Consider the following 9,560-nt stretch of genomic DNA (forward strand, 5'->3'; position numbering starts at 1 on the left):
CGATCTTGTTCGTTTAGAACCACCAACGCGCGCGTCCCGTGAGAAGGTATCTTGCGAGAAAGGGGCGCGATTCTCTGTGCGTGTGACATGACACCTTCCTGATCCTCTCTCCGAGAAGATGTGAGACAAGATGTCCGAGGAATCGCGCACGTTTTCAGCAAACAATTATTCGAAATCAAACTGGAGAAACGTTTACGAACAATATGTTTATAACAGTCTTAAATTATAAACAAAGGTTAATTCTGGTGACAAACATAAGAATGAAAAATCCAGAGAAACACGGGAAATGATTAATAAAAGGAGAAATTAAATATCTGCTTTAATAAAGAAAAAAAACTATTTAATAGATATTTATGGTAAAACAACGGCATGCGATTTCTGGAACGCGCATTTGCACACGAGAATATTAGATAGACGCACGAATGTATAACAATTGCGAATGACGGTTTAAGAGGAAGCCACGGAAGAAGGCGACGAGAAATTTTCGCGCAGGAGACGATGCAATTTCCAACGCTAAACGCTATTTCTCCCCCCGTTTCGCGCTGTCGAGCGACTTGCGTGTATACGCGGCGAAGTGTCGATAGAATAGGAAAATTTCTCGCGAAACGACGCGTGTCCAATGTATTTTCCGTTCGCTGCGTTTCACGACGTTCGGAACGACGTTGCGTATTCGAAACAACATTGTTCGTTGCGATTTCTCGCTTCGCCCGCAACCTTCTTCCCCTTTCTCTCTCTTTCTCTCACCTGTCGCCCACTCTGATAAAGTACCCGACACGCGTCAGGTGTCGCGGATCCTTTATGTAAATTACCAGTTGCGCGGCATAACTAATCGCGGTGACGTTTTACCGTAGGTCGTTCTAAACGCCCGTTAATCGCCGGAAGCGTTACGAGCTATGTATCGATTACCGTAATCCGGGATCATTGCGGGAAAAAAACGAAGAACCATTACGTAGCCGTGCTCTTCGCAGTTTTCTCTTTCTTTCTCACTTTCTCTCTCTCTCTCTCTCTCTCTTTCCTCTTTTACCAGTCGCGAAATCACGTAGATATATGTTACAACGACGATCGCGGACATTCAACTGCGTATTCTTTGTATAAAGAGCGTAATATGCTACCGTCTAACCAAAATTATGCGAGAAACGTTCAGCCCTCTCTTTATCTCTCTTTCTCTCTCTCTCTCTCTCTCTTTATTTCTCTCTCTTTCCATCTGTTTATCTTTCTGTTCTCCCAGTGTCAATTCTATTCTTCCTCGCATCTCCCTGCCGCCTTTATCTCCCGTTATCTCCTCGTCTCTCTTCGTCGTACGACGCGTTATCAACGCGGGTGTATGCCGTGATGTCACCGACGATGCACGGCTAAATAGTCGTTAATTAATAACCTACAAAATAGTACTGTTCCCAGGTTTTATTTATTCATCGCGCCTCTCCCTCTCACGCTCACGCACACAATTTTTTGTGTTCTTTGTTTAATTTCAAAATTTAAAAAAATACATATATATTCTCAACCGGACGCGCGCATCGCGACGGGCGCGGTCTAACTATTTACTTTTTTTCTTACTCTTTTTTTTTGTTCAACTTGTCAAATAACGCTCCTTTCTCTCTCTCTCTCTCTCTCTCTCTCTCTCTCTCTCTCTCCCTCTCTTTCTCGTTCCGTGCTTCTCTCCTCTATCTCTTCCTTTCTTTCTCTCTTACTCGTGTTATAACTTCCTTAATAAAATCCTACCGACCTATGTGTAATAATAGTTAATTTAAATATGCGTGTACGCGTCGTATATATTATTTATAATGTGATGTATTATATATTAAGTGTCTGTATTATGTCGATTAGCGAATATAGATATGAGTAGGATTTATATAGAATATAATGACGTATGTCAGGTAATAATTTATCGATAATAGTGATAATAATATAATGATCTTAATAAAAAAAATAATATTAATAATAATATAATAATAATAGTGTAATAATGTAATATTAATAATGAATAATAACTAATAATAATAATAATAATAATGATAATAATGGAGCAATTCCTTTAATAGAATTGCATCGCGGAGATCAATAATTGGCGACTAGAGTTGTACCGACCTCACGATGCTCGCGCGAAGGCAATGATAAAAATCGGCGATTTACACGCAAATACCCCGTAAATTCCACGAATCGCAATAATCTTAATAATAGCAAAGATAATCCGACCAAAGGCAATCGTAAACGTTACGTATTTCGTAATGATCCGATAATAATTGACGATCGCGCGTTTGGCAACAGAGTTGACGGCGGGGATAATAATTGTCGTATGCCAATAATAATTAATGACAATAATAATGTGACTGACATCACGACGACACGAAATAGCAAACCTTATTACATATATCCCCTCTTCTTTAATTAATTAATTAATAATAATAATAATATAATAGCAATAATAATAATAATGATAATAATAATAGTTATATTCCTGTGCTCCGCGCACGTGTCCTCCCGTGTAAATTCCTGTGTCGTGTATGTGTGTGTCTTTGTTGTGTGTCTTATGTATTCTATACATACGTGTGTTTATGTCTCCTTACTGGCTAGTAGTGTTAATTATTACATAATACGCTGAGTGTTTAACTTGTTTTATACGCGATGCGAAGTAGCAAAGGTATCCAGAGGCCATGACTAGACATTCAATCGTATAAGTTTCTTGTCTTACGACTTACAATAGTAATAACAATACGGCGGGCGGCACCGGAAAAATGGCCGACGAATAAAACACTCGACTTAATTATATATTCATATATATATATAATATTACATATAGTTTCTACTCTTTCTCTCTTTTCTCTTTCCTCGTTTCCCTCCTTCCTTTACTCCTCTTGCTTCTTCTCACCTAAAGTACCTACTCTTACTTTCAGTATTAATTCCTTGAACGTCTTAAAAGGAGATTCTCAGCGCCCCTGCTCTCTCCTTTTTTTCTCGTTCGACGACGGTGAAAATCAAAAAAGAGGGACAAACGATTGACGATTACGGTACAGACATCATGGAATACTGGAGGCTTCTTAACTATACACCACATAGCAAAAACTTTACTCTCCTTACGTCACTACTCACGCATTCTTTCGTCTGTCTCTCCCGCTCTTCTTCGTATTCGTATTCACACATATACATACACACAAACACATCTCTCCCTCTCTCTCTTTCGTTAGAGTTAAATCTTAAAAACGCACGAGATCTCTAAGCCTAGAAAAACGTACCTTAAATTACAACACATATCGTACCACGTGCTGTGCCCAATCAACGGCCATCAGCGATCGTTAATTCGATCGTCCTCCTTCCCCTCGCCGCTCTTTCTCCCTCCTTCTATTCTTCCTGTCAGCCTTCCTTTCCCCGCAAGAAAACAATGGCGGATCGTCGGGAAAAGGAAACCGTACCTTCGCTCGGCCTCAGACAGGCCCACGGCCCCCTTTCTCTCTCTCTCCGCGTTAGTCTCCTCTTATTAGAATGTGTTAGTTAATCGCAAAGTGGTCCACGCGAGATCTGTGTTACGACACCGTCGATTACGATTACCTCCTCCCGATTACTATGTAATCGTTCACCGGGAAGGCGCTAATATATTGTTAGTGCGTCCGCCTTTCTTCTCTTCTTGGTCGGAACCGGGGCCCGCGGCGGCCGCGTGGCCCCTGGCTGTGTACTATTTTATTAGCGGACATGCAACTCCAGAGATATACCGTAAAGCGCGCGTCCGCGACGACGACTTCTCTCGCGAAGAGTTTCACTTGATTTGGGTCGCGCGTTCTTTCTCTCCCTCTCTCTTTCTCTCTCTCTCTCTCTCTCTCACTCGTCTCTTATTGATGTCGCGCGGCAATTTGAATACGCGGTGACTCGAGGAGGATCCGAAGAGACGAGTAGACAAGACGACGTTTTGCGCGCGCTTTTAAATCAATCGGTCTAGGCGAGCACGGTCGCGGGTCGTAAATCCGGCGCGCTTTACGGTACGTGAAAGATTGGAAAGTTCGTGGTTACCGCTATAAATTCGGGAAAATCTTATATAGAACTTAGATAAAGTGAAGACTGGATGGCGTGATCGGAAGATCGACAGCGATTCTTCGACGAGGAGGAAAAAGATGCGAGGATGATATCTCTCTCTCTCTCTCTCTCTCTCTCTCTCCCTTACTCTTTCTCTAATGGAAACGCGGAGGGGGGTCGGTCGCGCCGTTTTCTCATCGTCACACGCTTCAACACACGGACGATCCATTAAAAACTTTTCGCGAGGTAAGTAAGCAGCAAGAGCGGTTCAACGATCAACGATAACTGGCCATTCAACATCGAGTAACGTCTTAAGATCTACTTAAATTCCCGAGGGGGGAACGGCGCGACCGTCCCGGCAATTTGCTCGTCGATCAGGCTGCAATAATGAAAAAAAACTCCTCCTTTCTTTTCCTTCTTTTTCTTTTTTGTACTTCGAACGTACACCTCGACTTGTTTTTCTTTTCTTCGAACCTTTCCCTCTCCCCTTGCTTACCTCCTTCCTCCTTTTGTACCAGTGACTCACGCTGCGAATAATTCGCGTCGTTCTTTTTAGGCGACCCCGTCGTTGCAGACGGCTTCACCGATCGTAACCACGGAATCAAGACTCGAATCGATCTCGCGGAGAAAAGTTCCACGACTGGCTGCGAATCTCGATTTGTTTGATAGAAAGGCGCCCTCTCGGAGGAGAGAGCACTCTTGTCCTTTGCGGATTTCTCTCTCTCTCTCTGTCTTCGATCTGTACTTTCCATAGTTGCATGATCGAGCAACGGGGATGAGCTCACACGTCGAAGAGCTCGAGCTGGTCGATCCTAAGGAATCGTGCACTGCTCGAGTTCCTCGAGATCCGTGTTTGTCGATTCGACGGCTATAACCCGGAAATCTTTGGAAACATTCGAAGCTCCGGAGGTTAAACCCTCTCTCTCTCTCTCTCTTCTTTTGCGTATCTCTCTGTTTCATGGACCTCTTTCTCTTTTTCATTGTCAGTCAAACCGTCGATTGGCGCACGTCGCGCGCGGATACGTATACACCACGTTTAATCATGCTAGTGATATATGCGTACGATAATAATCATTAATTCGCGTATATCGCTTACGGACTAGGAAATCGCGGGAGTCGCACGCGTCGCCGGCGACGTGTCGGACCCGCACCCCCTCGGCCGATTCCGGTCGGCGAGGATTCGCCGGTTCCGCCGGATCATTCATACACCACCGTCGTGGAGACGGTTAGCGAGCGTATTTATGTGTGTGGGCGCGCGTGTGTGTTATTTCATGTGAGGAGAACCGGAATCGGCTTTCGGTGCGAGCGACCGGCTCCGTCGTCGCGGCGCGCCGATCCCGCCGTTTCGTTTTACAGCGTCGTAATATCCATTGCGTGTGGTGTCAGAGAAGTTGCCGAGGCAAGTACAATATATAACTAGGCATGCAACAATACTTGGAGTAGTACTTTTCTCGAGTTAAAAATAGCGATCAACCAGTCAATCTCTCTCTCTCTTTCTCTCCTTCTCGTACCCTTTTTCTCCCACGTATTATTTCTCTCTCTCTCTCACACACACTCTCTTTCTCTCTCTCTCTCTCTCTCTCTCTCTCTCTCTCTCTCTCTCTCGCGGTTGCTTTTTTTACTCATTAAGTAACATTACTTGGGCCCAGGAAGAATGTAATTTTTCTTCTTTTATTCCCCCCCTTTCTCACGAAAGAGTTACACAGAGTCGCCGCGCGCCGCTAATGCTTTGTTTTGTGTTCTATGCGTCTGTGTACGGTTATGTGTGTGGCGTTGTGTGAATAGTTAAAAAAAGATTCCCCCTCCTGTCTAAGTGTACAGATAGTTGTTTTTCTTGTTCGTTTCGATCTCTTCTCTCTCTCTATTTCTTGCCCCTTCTCTTCCTCCTCTCCCGCAGAGAAGGAAATTCGCTCTTGGTACTCAACACCGAAGTGCTCGCGGTAGATGCGTCTGCGATTTCTCCCAGGTCGAGAATTCCGCGTACGCGAGTCAGATGTGACGAATAAGGTAACAGGGCGACTTGGCGGAGGAAAGTACCACTTCTCAAAATCGCGAATTTAAAGAAAACGGGCACAAGTGCGGGCTTTGGTGAGACGTCAAGTGTAACGTAACCTATCTGATTCGAGTCCAAGTCGCACCAAGTCGATCTCAGATAGTTGCGTTTCCTTTGACCGGTGCTCTCTTTCTCTCTCTTTCTCTCCCGTGTCATCTGAAAGGTCCATACAGGATAATTGCGCCTTTGTCTCGAGAGCCCTTGCAGAATATTTCACGGCCGGCATGAAATCGCAGTCGCCATCCACCGGACGCGGGTCTCGACCGGACGGGGTTCCGCCGCGGGTCATTCGCGTTGTTCTCGCGATCGGCAATGCTCGCCGCGGTCGGCACAATTAACGCGCGTTGCGAACGTACAAAAATATATTATGTGACATCTATAATCCGCTATAGGTTTCTAAAAACTCGTCTTTCTCTCTCCCTTTTTTTCTTGTTATTATTAATTCACTGGCGATCGACGTAGCCGAGCGCCGCCGAGAGACCCGGTGTGCGGTTCCTCTCGCTCACTCTTACGCGGGAACCCTTCCGGCCGGACGAGACTTCGTTTCGTTTCGTCGTTTCTCCCTTCGTTTCTCTCCCTTTCGCTTTTCCATCGCCTCGTCGATCGTGCGTCACGAGAAGTCGTTCAGCGTTGAAAGGAAATTGTCGGGAAAAGGCGGGACGCTCGACGGGATTAAGTCAAAGGTCGGCCAAGTCGTGCGCAGTTCCACGTGACATCTTCCCGTCTCTTTATGCGCGCTAATAATAATCCGGGAAATTTAGCCGTCCAATTGATTCCATCAGCTTTTTTGTCGCAGCAGAGGCTTCATGTGATTGACCTTTTTCATTGTTTTTAACTTGCAAACGTACATTGAGAGAAGAACATCTAAAAGTAAGAGATATTTATTTGATGGGTACTGACGACATATTCGTTTGTACTAATATATATTTTGATATTGAAGGAATATCTCTTTCGCGAATGAGAAAAAATATATATATTTTTTTGTGTGAAACCATTGCTTTTCATGAAAGCAATTGTTTATTCTATCGAGTAAAAAGAATTTCGATTCAAGTAAATACGTTATTAGCACCCACCGAGTTAATATTTCTTATCTTTCAGATATTTCTTCTCCTAGCGTGTACATATAGATAAACAAACTCTCGTGTACGAATTTCCAAGAGTTAACCGCGTGTACTTCTTTAAAAAATCGGCAATGCATGTCTATATAATTTTGAGAAAGATATCGCGCGAAAGGATCAGGTGAAATTTAATAATTCGCTTTCTCGACGGAGGTGACCGCCTTGGCCGTTGTTTGACTTAACCGTATCGATTTCTGAGATAAGGTTCCCACAAGCGGTGTCCTCTCTCTCCGAGACTGTTCTTTATCCCTTTATCCATTTCACTCGATTCGATTTTCCTTGGTCGAGCTCGATTCCCCTACCTTCATTAGCGGGAAGAAAACGACCTGCCGATACTGTTGACGACACACGTCGATTGAACTACTCGTGAGAGAGCCCTGCACGAAAGCGGCTCCGAATCGCTGCGAGGGAACTGCAACGGCCACGCCGCAGTAACGAGGACATCGTGTGTGTTGGTGGTGAACAACTAGCTATGCCATAAGAGATCACTATAATCAAAACAGGAACACAGTGCTACGTAACGCACACGTTACAGCGGAATGTACTGATCAGCATCGACGGGGGGAAGGGGCCTCGCCAGGGGGCGAGTCCTCTCGTCGATTATACTTGCATAATAAAGCGTACATAATGATAGACGCCTACAGAGGATCGACTCAGACGGAAACCCGATCGCGGCGATCGCCATCGGGTGGGAGGGAACATCGACGGAGCGATTCGGAAAGACAGCAGCTCAGAGACTTTCGGGATTATATGATTTAATATTACAAACTGAACAATACACAAACACAAATATTACACACATTATAAATCAATTACAAAAAAAAAACAAATATTACCTTTCTTTCTTTTTGACGATCGAAACGATTCGTAATCGCGTCGAGTAACGAGCGTGGACGGACCGTGTCGTCCAGTTCACGATGTGTGAACGCAAGGACGCGGGAAATCGCGTTTATCCGCGTTGCAAGATCATGAGTTTCGTGTTGGTAATTATACTGCCTGAAAATAGAGTCCCGCGGCTCGAGCTGGACATTTCTCTCAAGAGCTGCGTTTCTCTCTCTCTCTCTTTCTCTCTCTCTACTCGGTGCTTCGAAATGGACTTTTCTCAAAAGGCTGGATATTGATTTTCTGAACTGCGCACCGTCGATGTCCGGGAGGCGGGGGTTGGGGCAGGCCAACTCGCAAGGCAAGAGACGTAGAGAAATAAAGATAATACCAATGCTCGTGCGTAATGTGAACTGAAAATATTATTAAAAAGCATTTTACAACAAAAAATAACTAAAAAAACAAACAAAAATCGATTTACAATTAAATTAAGAACAATTGAGTTTTGTATTGTCTAAAAATAATAATATAATATAATAATATTAATAATAATAATATTAATAATAATAACATAACAAACCAGTACAAAAAAAAGAAGAAGAGAGACTGACAGTGAAAAGTGTGACAGTGTTTCGAGACAGTGCTTCTTCCGCTTCTCATCTCTCGCGCGCGCCTCGGGACGTCCCGTTATTCCCTTTTTTTTACTGATAACGCGACGGCGAATGTAGAATACGCGCGCGCGCATATGCATATATATATATTTATATATAAAACACACACAGGCACGTAGTAACATATACAAACACACATGTACATCTCGGTTCTTACTTTGGGAGCAATGCGTAGGAATGGAATTTAATCTCTTGTCTTGTGGCGCACGTCGCACAGTCGATCAACTGCGACGGCGTGCCGCGGTAGTGGTAGTGATGGCTAGCTGGCATGGTGGCGCATCGTCTCTTGTTTGTGCTTTTCTCTTTTTTTGTGTTTTCTTTCCTTTCAAACCTTTCGTGACAACGCAAAATTAATACGTAACGATAATCATTGAATAATAATAATGGTAATGATAATCATAATAAATCGTAACTAATTAATGATAATCATAATATAACTAATCGATACAATAGCAATAATAATCGTAATCGCAATAAATGATAATAAAGAGACAAAAATAATAAAGGTAATAATGTTAACTACAGATCAACATACACTTAGGCGGTATAAATACTAATGGACAGATACCTCGTGATGCCGTCTCGATGGTGCGAATTCTTTCTCTCTCGCGTATCCCCCGAAAACTTACTTCCCGCAACCCCGCGGTTTTCGCTAAAAGGGGGCCGAGGATTCTCACGAGTAAACTGCTTTTCGCGCCCTTCTCGTCGAGTCATTAAAAAAAAAAAAAAAAAAAAAAAAAAAAAAAAAAAAAAAAAAAAAAAAAAAAAAAAAAAAAAAAAAAAAAAAAAAAAAAAAAAAAAAAAAAAAAAAAAAAAAAAAAAAAAAAAAAAAAAAAAAAAAAAAAAAAAAAAAAAAAAAAAAAAAAAAAAAAAAAAAAAAAAAAAAAAAAAAAA

Source organism: Odontomachus brunneus, unplaced genomic scaffold (genome assembly GCF_010583005.1).
Source record: "Odontomachus brunneus isolate Ranch 3 - 2012 unplaced genomic scaffold, Obru_v1 Obru_scaffold_311, whole genome shotgun sequence".
NCBI classification, from domain to species: domain Eukaryota; kingdom Metazoa; phylum Arthropoda; class Insecta; order Hymenoptera; family Formicidae; genus Odontomachus; species Odontomachus brunneus.